Raw genomic sequence first — 11,145 nt, 5'->3', positions numbered from 1 at the left:
TCCTCTGCAGATTCAGAATAAAGCTCGGCCGTGTAACTGTTTAAAATGAAAACACGAGACTCTGCAGGACTGTTCATGTGAATATTATAACGTGTTATGAAACCTCTCGGTGAATCTACCAGCTCCTCACTTCACACGGGTTTAAAAAAAAAACTCAGCTGAGAAGGAAACACGGATGATTTAGGATGCGTTTTTGCTTTTCAGCCTCGATCCTAGCAGAAGAGAGGTCTGGGTGAGGACGGGAGAGACAGACAGGACAGAGAGAGAGACTGGCAGACAGGGACAGGCAGACGGGGACAGGGCCTGCTGCGGGTTTACGCAGCGCAAAACAGCGCCGCGCACCGGCAGCAGCGCGCACCCTCCCGGTGAACCGCCGTCATTAGCAGACAACCGTTTCATTCTCGTTTTACAGGCAAACCGCGTGTCACTCTCTCCACTGTCGCATCAGACCAGGTTTTGATGAACAGTAACAGTAATTAGATATGTGACACTGAACCAAAAATACACTCGCTAATGAACAATGAATACGCCTTTGAGCCTCAATGGGGATATCATAGTGATATGTGTCATACAAGACGTATACGCAGTGGTGGAAGAAGTACTCAGCACGTAGTATATTATTGTTACAAGTACAAATCCAGAAGTATTAGCATCAATATAAGCATACAAGTAAAAAAAAGTACACACACAAAAGGGCCCATTTTTAGAATAATGTATAAAATTAGGCTATTGTTTGATTAAAATTGACATATTCATGTCCATTTATATGAATTAAGGTGGACTATATAATAGAAACTCCTCTTAGTGACACAAACCGCAGCCTCCAAACTGACCACAAATTTAACCAAAACTGCCTAAAAAAACATGATAATTATCAGCTGCATAAAGGTGTTTATTGCCTTTCATTAGTTTTAGCTAAGTGTACCTAATAAACTGGCAGCTGAGTGAACATCAATGGTGGAAGAAGTATTCAGATACTTTATTATTGGTACATAGAAATACCATATCTTAATTATTCATTTATCATCAGATAAATCAAGTGGAGTTTAAAGTATAATATTTTTTATCTGAAATATAGTAGAGTAATAGTATAAAGTAGTAGGAAAGGAACTTGAGTTAAGTACAAATACTTAAGTACATGTACTTGCCACCTATACTGTTATGCAGTATAATAACACTACAATGTATGGTTATTTGTATTGTCTGTGTGCCAGAATGTCACAGAGGTGGAAAATAACTAACTATACCCACACGAGTACTGCTCTTAAGTACATTTTTTAGGCACTTGTACTTTACTGAAGTGTTTCTCTGATGGCATTATACTTCTACTCGACTACATCTCAGAGGGGAATTTTGTACTTTTTAATCCACTGCAGGTATTTTACATAACAATACATACAACTTGTTTGGCTTGTGACCCTTTAGCCGTAGTCATTTCACATGTCTATTAGTGTATTCGTTTGTCTATTAGAGTCCAAAAAAGAGTGCTTTTGGTTCATTTAAATACTATTTAGGGACCAAAGAAAATTATCCAACATTTCACAAAAAACTAAGATGAGAGAAAAGTACGGAAAGTGACTACAAATTTGTGTAGCAGATCTTAGTTTTTCTTATTTCCTATCAATTAAAAGAGTCTTCCACCTTAACATTATCAGACTCGCAATGGACAGTTTCATTCAAAAATATTTACATTGATGCAGGAGAACCAGAGATATCGTCTGTTTTTATTCCACACATTCTCCTTCCTTGTCAAAACTTGGCGCCTACATTACCCACAATGCAACTCGACCTCCAGCAGTTCAGGTCACAGATTCTGGTGTGTTCTGCTAGTAGTGGCTAATGTAGCCTGGAGCCTGCTGCAGACATGAGCAGCGAGCTACAGAGGCCTCACTTCCTCCTAACTCCACACCGCCAAGAGTATTTCTTAACTTTACTTGTAGTCTTGAAACATACTCAAGTGACATCACTACATAATAATACTATCTCCACCTTGAGCAGCTACAACAGTAAAATACTATGTATACATTGATGAATCAGTGTGTACAATATAATACAAAGTAATATTATATTATCATCTATTAGCCACAGTGGCCATTTTCCTGCTGAGTACTTTTACTTTACAGTAAGTAAGTCCCACCTCAGCTGCTACTCGCTGCCACCCTTGAGTTTTAGCATGTAAAACATGAAATACATGCAAAAGATGACACAATGATGAATGATTTCTGTCACTAAAGCTAAAGCATTGAGGAACAATCATGACACACCTATCTGGGTTTATTTCCCTCTAGCTCATGACTCTGCTGAAAAGGATCAGTGGTTCCTGTTCAGGTACTATGAGGTCATGGTCTCTATAGACCTACTTTTGTTTGATAGGCTTTGAACCTGTGTTATGTAACGATACAGAAGTAGGGTATCATGCTGCTCCAGGGCTGCTAACTATGAGGTAATCTGGATTCCTGAACAACTGCTGGAAACATCATTTAATGAAGGGAAAGCATGTAGCTAATAAAATGCTGTGGAAAAAGTACTTTTGCTTGAGTAAAAGTAGAAATACTTTAATAATATAATAAAGCAAATAAGCGTACTTCCCAAAATTTTCCTCTGTTTGCATATCAAGGTGTTTACTTCTACTACACTTCAGTGGGAGTTAATATAATTTATACAGCACTATATCTATCTGACAATGGACGTTACGTGTTACTTTTACAGGTTTTCTCATTAAAAAAAGAGTAATCTCACCAAAGACAGCTGTTAAATATTAAACCAACCTGTATGACCTGTGACCTCTTCCAAAAATAAAAGTCTTCTTGTGGCTTTATGAGGTGAAATGATCCGATGTTGCACAAAACAATATTTAACATTTGTGCAAAGTCCCAAAACTGAAATCAGATTTGTTAATCAGAACTTGGTTTCTTCTTCTTCTGTCTTCCATTAATCATCTCACGACCCCTCAGATTGATCTGGTGACCCTAGGTTGGGATCCACTGGACTAAACTTGCTAAAATAGAGTAATTAAAGTATTGCATAGCTCCACCTCGAGCTGCTGCCATTAAAATGCTTCAGTATTAGCAATCCAGTAATCTTAGATATGATAATATATTGATTATACTTTTGTACTTTTACTTGTAATGAGTCCCTCTTCCACCATCGCCCTTCTGTTACTAAAGCCCCATTCTCTTGTAAGGACTCATACCGTCCACTAGAGGGCAGCACAGCACATTGAAAGAGCTGGAGGTTCAACACTGACTAAAAGATATCACAGAGAGTGAGATCTTTTTACGCGAATAAATTACTTCACAATATTCAATCTGGGTTAGTTTTATGAATACATGAATGAGGTTAAAGTGAATGAAGTGATTGAACAAAATAAAAGCAAATGGAGGCGACATCATCACATGTTTGAAGTATTTCCACTTTTGCATATCTTTGCATAATTTATATTCAATTTAATATTTATTAACAAGCCCCAGTGGAATCAGTGCTTTGTAGTTGTTGTACGTTTAACTGCCATACTGGTTGTAAGTCCCTCTGTCCAACAGAGAATAGAAAATTAGATAAATAAATATGAAATAAGTAAATAAAAGCTGAAGTAATACAGATATAAATAAACAAAACAATAAATACATGTTGAAATAAATAAATAAGTAAAGAAAGCGAAGTACAACAATTAATACACAAAATAATAAATAAATGCACAAACTAAATAATAAAATAATAAAAAATTAAAATAAAAGCTGAATATAGATACAGAAATAAATAGATAAAATAATAAATAAATAAATGCTTGAATAAAAACAGAAACAGATAGTTAAATAGATTGTTAATAAAAAAGGGTAAATAAATGTCGAAAATATATTTCTACATTTTATAAGAAATTATCAAAATGAATTAGAAATAAGTAGTTTCTCTTCTTTTGTCAGCATATTTTATTTATTGATGAAGAAGTCATTTTTTTGTTCTCGTGGTGGAGCGAAAGCTAGAGGAACAGGGCCGGCACGTTTAATACGACACCATCACAGCTTCTCCTCTGATGAAGCATACTGGTGCCTTCTAGTCTAGTTTACCTTTTACCTTGATGGTGAATACTAAAACCAATGTATTATTGTTTTTGGGTGAACTATTCCTTTAACCACACGAACAGGCTTTTTAACTTTAACCTTGAAATACTCTGTTTTCTTTATGGGCTTTGGGTTTTTTGTTTTCTTCTTCTAAAAATATCCTCACATTACCAAAGTGTGGTCACTGTCCAATGTCTACAACTGGTGCTCATAAAGATAGTAGTACGTGAGAGAGCACACACACACACACACACACCTCCTGGATTAGATATGTGGGAGGAAGCGTTCACACCACACTGATGAAGTTTTAGTCAACTGTTTGTCACACGAGAGATCCGGAGGCCCACGCTCATCTCCTCTCCTGGAAATGTATGTGTGTATGTGTGTGTTTGTGTCTTCCTGTTGTTTTAGATTCCACTTCACTCCCCCACTGCTGCCAATCCCTGACCTCTGACCCCCGCTGAACCCAGCTGTCAGCTGTCCTGGCCTGCATGGGACATCTCTCTCCCTCTCTCTCTCCCTCTCCCTCTCTCCCTCCCTCTCTCTCTCTGTCTCTCCATCAACTTATTCTGTCTGTTTCATTCCACATCTGTCACACTGAAGATATCGATCTTGTTTGAAGAAAGGTGAAGAGGTACTTGGATACTTAGAAATACCATAGTCTGCAAAAATACTCATAAAAATACTTTCAGAATATTACTTTAAGGACTACCTCACCCCCAGAATGATCATTTCCACATCAATGTCTCTCCGCTTGTTACCTTGAATTTGTGAAGAAAACGTTGTTTTTCTCGTATGCCTCCACAGTAAACCGAGAAGTTGTGTGAGAGATTTTAATCTGATTTTTTGATTTTGTGGTTGAACGTGACCCCCATTTATTTCAATTTTCTGTTTTTTGATTCTTCGTTCACTGTGGAGGCATGCGAGGAAAACAACGTTTTCTTCAAGACATCAGCGTATTACGCGGTGAGTAATTGATATACGAATGGTCATTTTGTTTTTGTTGAATGTAAAACATAATGAGTTACTTAATACTTTAGTAATATGTAGATCTGTTGAGATGCTTTCATGTTACAAATTTACAAATGAAGTCTTCGCCTGCAGAAGATATTGAAGTGAAAAAGTGTCTTGAAAATAAGGAGCAGACACTTCCTGGTGTCACTCTGTGAAATGACAGTGAAGTGACAGTAAAGACGTGTTTTATTTTGCCCAACAAGACAATTGTTGTGGGTTGTTTTGGGATTTATTTCTATTTTTAACAGTAGCACAAACACTGTTAACTGCTTTAATATGTATGTTGCAACATCTCTGTTTTCAGCTTTGTTACGGTGCATCCAGCTGATCCAAGAGGATTTAGAAGTAGTTTATTTAAGAAGGAACACTTCATCCTTCGGTTTATCAGAAACATTAAAAATCAACACATCTGGGGACACATGGTTTTAACTGGACAGGAAGGGGATGAAAAACTGTCACCGGAAGAGTAACTGAAGCTGCCAGACAAATGTAGTGGAGTAAAAATTACAATATCTACCTCTGAGATGTTGTGGAGTAGAAGAAGAAAGTATACAATGGAAATACTCAAGTTAAGTACAAGTACCTTGAATGTGGACTTGTAAATGTACCTATGTTTTTCCTCTTAATGTTGGCTTTCCATTTTTGGATGTCATTGAACAAAAAAACACCAAATTGAGTTTGGTTTGAGCTGTTATGAAAAGTTTTCTTTTTGAAACCAAAGTTACAAAAGAACTTCAAAACAAGAACAAGAGTAAGGAATAAATAAACCAAAATATATAGAATGTAACTCAATAATGAGTGAGGCTACATATCTACACGTGAACAAGGTAAAAGTGTTCATATTACTTATTTGGCTGTAATTAGAACAGGTAATAATCAGGTGAAATCATATTTGTGGTTTAAGTCAGTCAGTGTTGAGTATAATCTCTTAAAGAGGAACCAAATACACAAACAGAATGACTTGTCTCTTCAATTAATTTGGACATTTTTCAATCGATAACACGTTTTGTCCTTTTCTAAAGTATCTTGTGTTCATAAAAATACAAGGATAAAGTGACTCCACAACAGGAAAACGTCAGCTGATGCTGCCAAAACCTGACGCGCTGAGATGTTTTGAAATCTTACACTAAATATCCTCTCTACTCTCCTCTCATCAAAACTCATTACCTCTGCTCATATACATAATCCTCATTAATCCCCCTTGTACTCCTGAACAACGTGTGAATAAGAGGAAGAAGAAGAAGAAGAAGAAGAAGAAGAAGAAAAAACACTCTTTGAAATGAGAGTCCGCTCCATTCCAGCTTTGGCGCCTCCAGACAAAAATATCTCAGGATACCATTAAGGAAAAAAAATGTCAAATTCAATTATGCCTTTCTCTCTTTTGGGGTCTTATAAGACATCACACACACACACACACACACACACACACACAGACACACAAACGCACACACACACACACACACACACACACACACACACACACACACACACACACACACACACACACACACACACACTTATGTAAAAACTGAATGAAAGGAAGAGGAAGTCCTGAGGGCTTTGAAAGCATGATTGGGAGAAAGCTCTTGTGCTGGTGAGAAAGGAGAAGGTGAATAACAGGCCCTGGTAGCCGGCAGCCAGCACAAAGTGGAGTGGAGGGCTCCATTCTCCGCACCAGAGAGGGAGACCCCTCGCGGGGGGTGGGTGAGGGCCCAGAGGGCCCTCGGCAGCCCAGGACCCCTTGCTTAATGAGAAATTCCTGGGGATTTAGAGGGGCGCAGAGGTCTTCATTTTCTCACTGCGCCCACGGGCCCCCGGTAGCCGGGTGGTGAGGGTTCTCTTTCAGCCCTGAAATGTCCCCAGAGGAAAGGGAGAGGTCCCCCCCCCCCCCCCCCCATTCAACAAGAGCAGGGGCCTGCCTGCCTGCTGGATTATGTATATGAGATGAGGGTTGTAGGATCACAACCTGCCACCTCCTGCACACTGCAAAAAATGTCAAGTAATTTAAAGCTGCACCTGCCTTCACAAAGTGGGGCTTCAGCAGGGAGGAGCGTCCCGTCCCCGCTAATTAAGATGCTGCACGTTCACACTGAGGAGAGTCGAGCAGCAACATCAGCCTGGAAATGTCCCCACAACTATGCAGAAAAACACAAACATGTGTAACCCTCTCAGCCAAAATCAACATAACATGAAAACATTTTTTAAAATGTTTTAATGAACTTGTCACAAATGAGGAATATGACTCTTAATACACATATGTATATTAACAATAATATATGTATATATACTTAAATACACACAGTGTCAAGATTTACAGGAAGATATAAATATAAACAGTAAGAAAGCAAACAAACACAAGCAAATCATGCTTGAACACAAAATGAAAATATAGTAGTTTTTCTTCTTTCCTCACAACAACGTGTCTCTCCATGCTGCTTGGATGTTGGTTCACTTTGCATTGGCTGTGATAATGACGGTAACATCATCTGAAAAAAACCTGAACAGATCTGAAAAGACTTGAAATACTTGAAAAACCCTAAGATTGTGCCTGATGAAGAATGCTGTATTTTTCCAAAAATATGCATGCATGGCATCTACAGTGTGGTTAAGGTATAGGTAGGGATGAAATTCAACAACAAGTTGTGTCTTACAAACAAAAATAAATGGATTAGACGTTCACTCGGAGCCTCTGGTTTCGAGAAGATATTTGAGACTTCTGTTGAAATCCTGTTGAGAATCTAGTGCAACATTGTGCAACTGAATATTTGACATGGGAATGTTAGCGCAAAAAAGCGAGAATCATCTCCTAAAACTTTTCGGACTCTCTGGTTACTGTGCCATGTTTGGCCGACATGACCAGACAGTTACACAAATGGACGATCTGCAAACCAGAGTACTGCAGTTGGAATCCACCTGTGCAGAAAATGTAGATTTTTTTGTAAAGCAGATCAAAGGCAGAAAATCACTTTAGCTCTGTGAGTGAAATGTACAATTTAAAACGGGATCACTGTCCACTCTACTCCGGCTGCAGGGGGTGGAGGCAGATCTCAAGTGTAGAAGAATGAGCGTGGAATTGAGGGGCCGCTGGGATTCAGCAGCGCCTGTCAGAGCCTCCCAGCACCAGGCCTTTGGACCTGCTCTGGCCCCGCTGGGCCCCCCTGGCTGAGACGCTCCGGCCTCGGCTGAGTGTCAGAGCGAGAGGAGCCGAGGCGTCGGACATTGTGTTAAGAGAGCTCTTGCTGAGGATCCACTTGGCTATCGACACAAACAAACCTCCAGTCGGCTGTTTGACAGCTTCACAGGTGGAGAGACGGCGTCCTCTCTCCGGGACTCGACTCCTCAGGAAGCCAGTATTCATTACGGAGCATCAGTGAGCGAAGAGGAGGAAATCTGTCTGCATCAACATTTGGTGTTTCACTGATGATTTACAGTTAGTTTCAGCCTGGACAGAACTGTACTGTGACAAATATGGAGATTTACACACCTAAAAGTCATACTTTTGACTGATCAATAAGGTATTAATAGATGATCAGCTTTGCTTTGACACACACACACACACACACACACACACACACACACACACACACGCACACACACTGTTGGTCAGTGCCATGTCAGAGCCAAACACAAACTCAAAGCACAGCCGGAGGCCTTGGCAGAAAAAGCGATCTCCACTCGGGCTCTCAGCTTCTCAGCTTGAGCGGCGGACTCTCTGTGGACACAAGCTTTGGGATCATTGTGCGTCTATTGTGGTGAAAGAAAAAGAGGCTTTCACTTAACTGTTGAGTACAGAAATGGCTGCACTTCACCTTCATCTCACCACTGCTTGGACTGAACCTTAAGGGAGTTTTAGGATTTAGAAAATGTTGTCTTACTTTCCAACAGAATTAGAAAATGTGTTGAGAAGAAGTATTAAATGTCTAGTGTGTAGAATTTGGTGGCATTTAGCGATGTGGTTGCAGAATGGAACCAACTGAATACCTCTACGCTCACTCGCCGCGGAGCACAAAACCGTGGTAGCGCGGTTCGCCTCTCTCAGAGGCCATTCTTACCATAATAACACTTTAAGAGCAATGGAGGTCCAACGGCCAAGGCGTTACCATGCAGGTCAGAGAACTACGGTGGCCTTTAGGTGATGTAAAAAAGTCTCTCTCTAGAGCGAGTGTTTGGTTTGTCTGTTCTGGGCTACTGTGGAAACATTGCAGTGCTCTGTGGAAGATGAGCTGCTCCCTATGTAGATATGAAGGGCTCATTCTAAGCTGACAATAGCACTACTACTTTCAAATGGTTATACCCATGAAGACATACTGCTAACAGATTCCTGCACACGGCCCTTTAAGGGTTTAATATATGTTTATATATGTTTAATCTATAATAATACACCATCGTTTAATCGTTGATTTATATTTAGTTTTGTATGAAGAATCTCCAAAGTGAAATGTTATAAAAATAAATGTAACACTCACTGTCAAATTCTGAATGCAAAGCTGAACAACAACCACCAGGTTTACTTCTGCCCTGCGGTCGCAGTGACCATGAAAAACAGGCTTTAAATCTTCTGAACACATCATTTAACAGATCCAGAGCACACCAGAGAAAAAAGAGCTGGAGAAGTTCTGCTTTCTCCCTCCGGCTAAAAATTTAACATCCGAGAACGGCTTGTTCACAATTTAAGCCCAAGTGTAAATAAGTCGTGTTTGCAGGAGAAATGTCCGGCTAATTGGTTTGTTAAGACGAAAGAGGGTGTGAGGGGAGAGACAGGGAGAGAAATTTCTCCTTTCTTTCAGTCCAGACAGGTTAAATGTGCAGTTAGTCTCGGACAATGGAGCCGTCCTTTCACATGCAAAGATGAGGTATATGGAGCGAGCGGGGTTTTGTGGCCGGTGTTCAGACTTCAATTGAGAGGCACCAAAGTGTGACGGTATCCCCTCCCCTCCCATGCCTCCCACCTTCACTCCTTTCCTCCCCTCCTTGCTTCCTTCCTTCATTCTCCTCCACCTTCCCTTTCTGCATGTTTCCCTCCATCCTTCAGCCCAGGATCCCCAAAGAAGTACGTTCACATTGAGCGTTTCTGCACCTCATGATCTTACCAACGGGAGAATGAAGGTGTGGAGGTCGGCGTTGTGAGAAGAACTGCATTTGCATTTTTACTGTACTTAAATATCTTGGGTGTTTGATTTAGTGGCAGTGAATTTGCAGGTTGCAACAAACTGAATCTTCTCCGGCGTGCCAAGCGTGTTAGGTTACGCAAAAAGGCAAAAGGATCTCTAGGTTTTTGTCAAATTAAAGTATGAACACATTAATGCAACACTAATTATAATCCAATAATAAAAAATATATTATTCTGAAATGGGCCATTCTGCATAATGAGTACTTTTACTTTAGTTGTTTAAGTATATTGTGATGCTAATACTTTTGTACTTTTACACAGTAAACATTTGAATGCAATACTTTTACTTGTAACAGAGTATTTCTACAATGTGTTATTGCTACTCTCTCTAGATCCGAGTACCTCTTCTACCATTGCCAAACCTTTACAATGCCATAGTTGCACAGATTTCGTACAATTGGGAAAGTTTCCATCCACATAAAGAGAATGAAATTCAGCCCAATCTAAATTTCCTACAATCTGAAACAATATAGAGAACCTTTCTTTTGATCAATCAAGCAATTTTTCCACCTCAGCCAATATTATTTTAGGGCATTTCCACTTCAGGTTTTGGTGGATTGAAACACACTTACAAAACAATATGAGAGGTTTTGTGGAATATGGTTGCTGATATTTAACCTACAGGTGTGCAGCTAAATAAAGTGGAATTCTAATCATTTTATCAGTAGATTAATATGTATTCTGCAACCTGCACTTTAATTCAAAAGAAGAAGAACTTGTTTTAGTTGTTATAATAACTGGAGCTTCTACATCCCGTCTCAAACCAGCACAACAGAGACAGGACAGTGATAAGACAGGGCTGGGCTGTTTAAAGAAAGAGAAGAGGGAGAGTGTGGGAGCGGTAGCTGAGGGGATATTGGGTGGTGCAGGGGGTTTGTCATACAAAGACTGAAGCCGTGAAAT

This window comes from Anarhichas minor, unplaced genomic scaffold (genome assembly GCF_050575085.1).
Source record: "Anarhichas minor isolate MPS153535 unplaced genomic scaffold, ASM5057508v1 ptg000027l, whole genome shotgun sequence".
NCBI classification, from domain to species: Eukaryota; Metazoa; Chordata; class Actinopteri; order Perciformes; family Anarhichadidae; genus Anarhichas; species Anarhichas minor.
Note: the sequence above shows the minus strand (reverse complement) of the source record.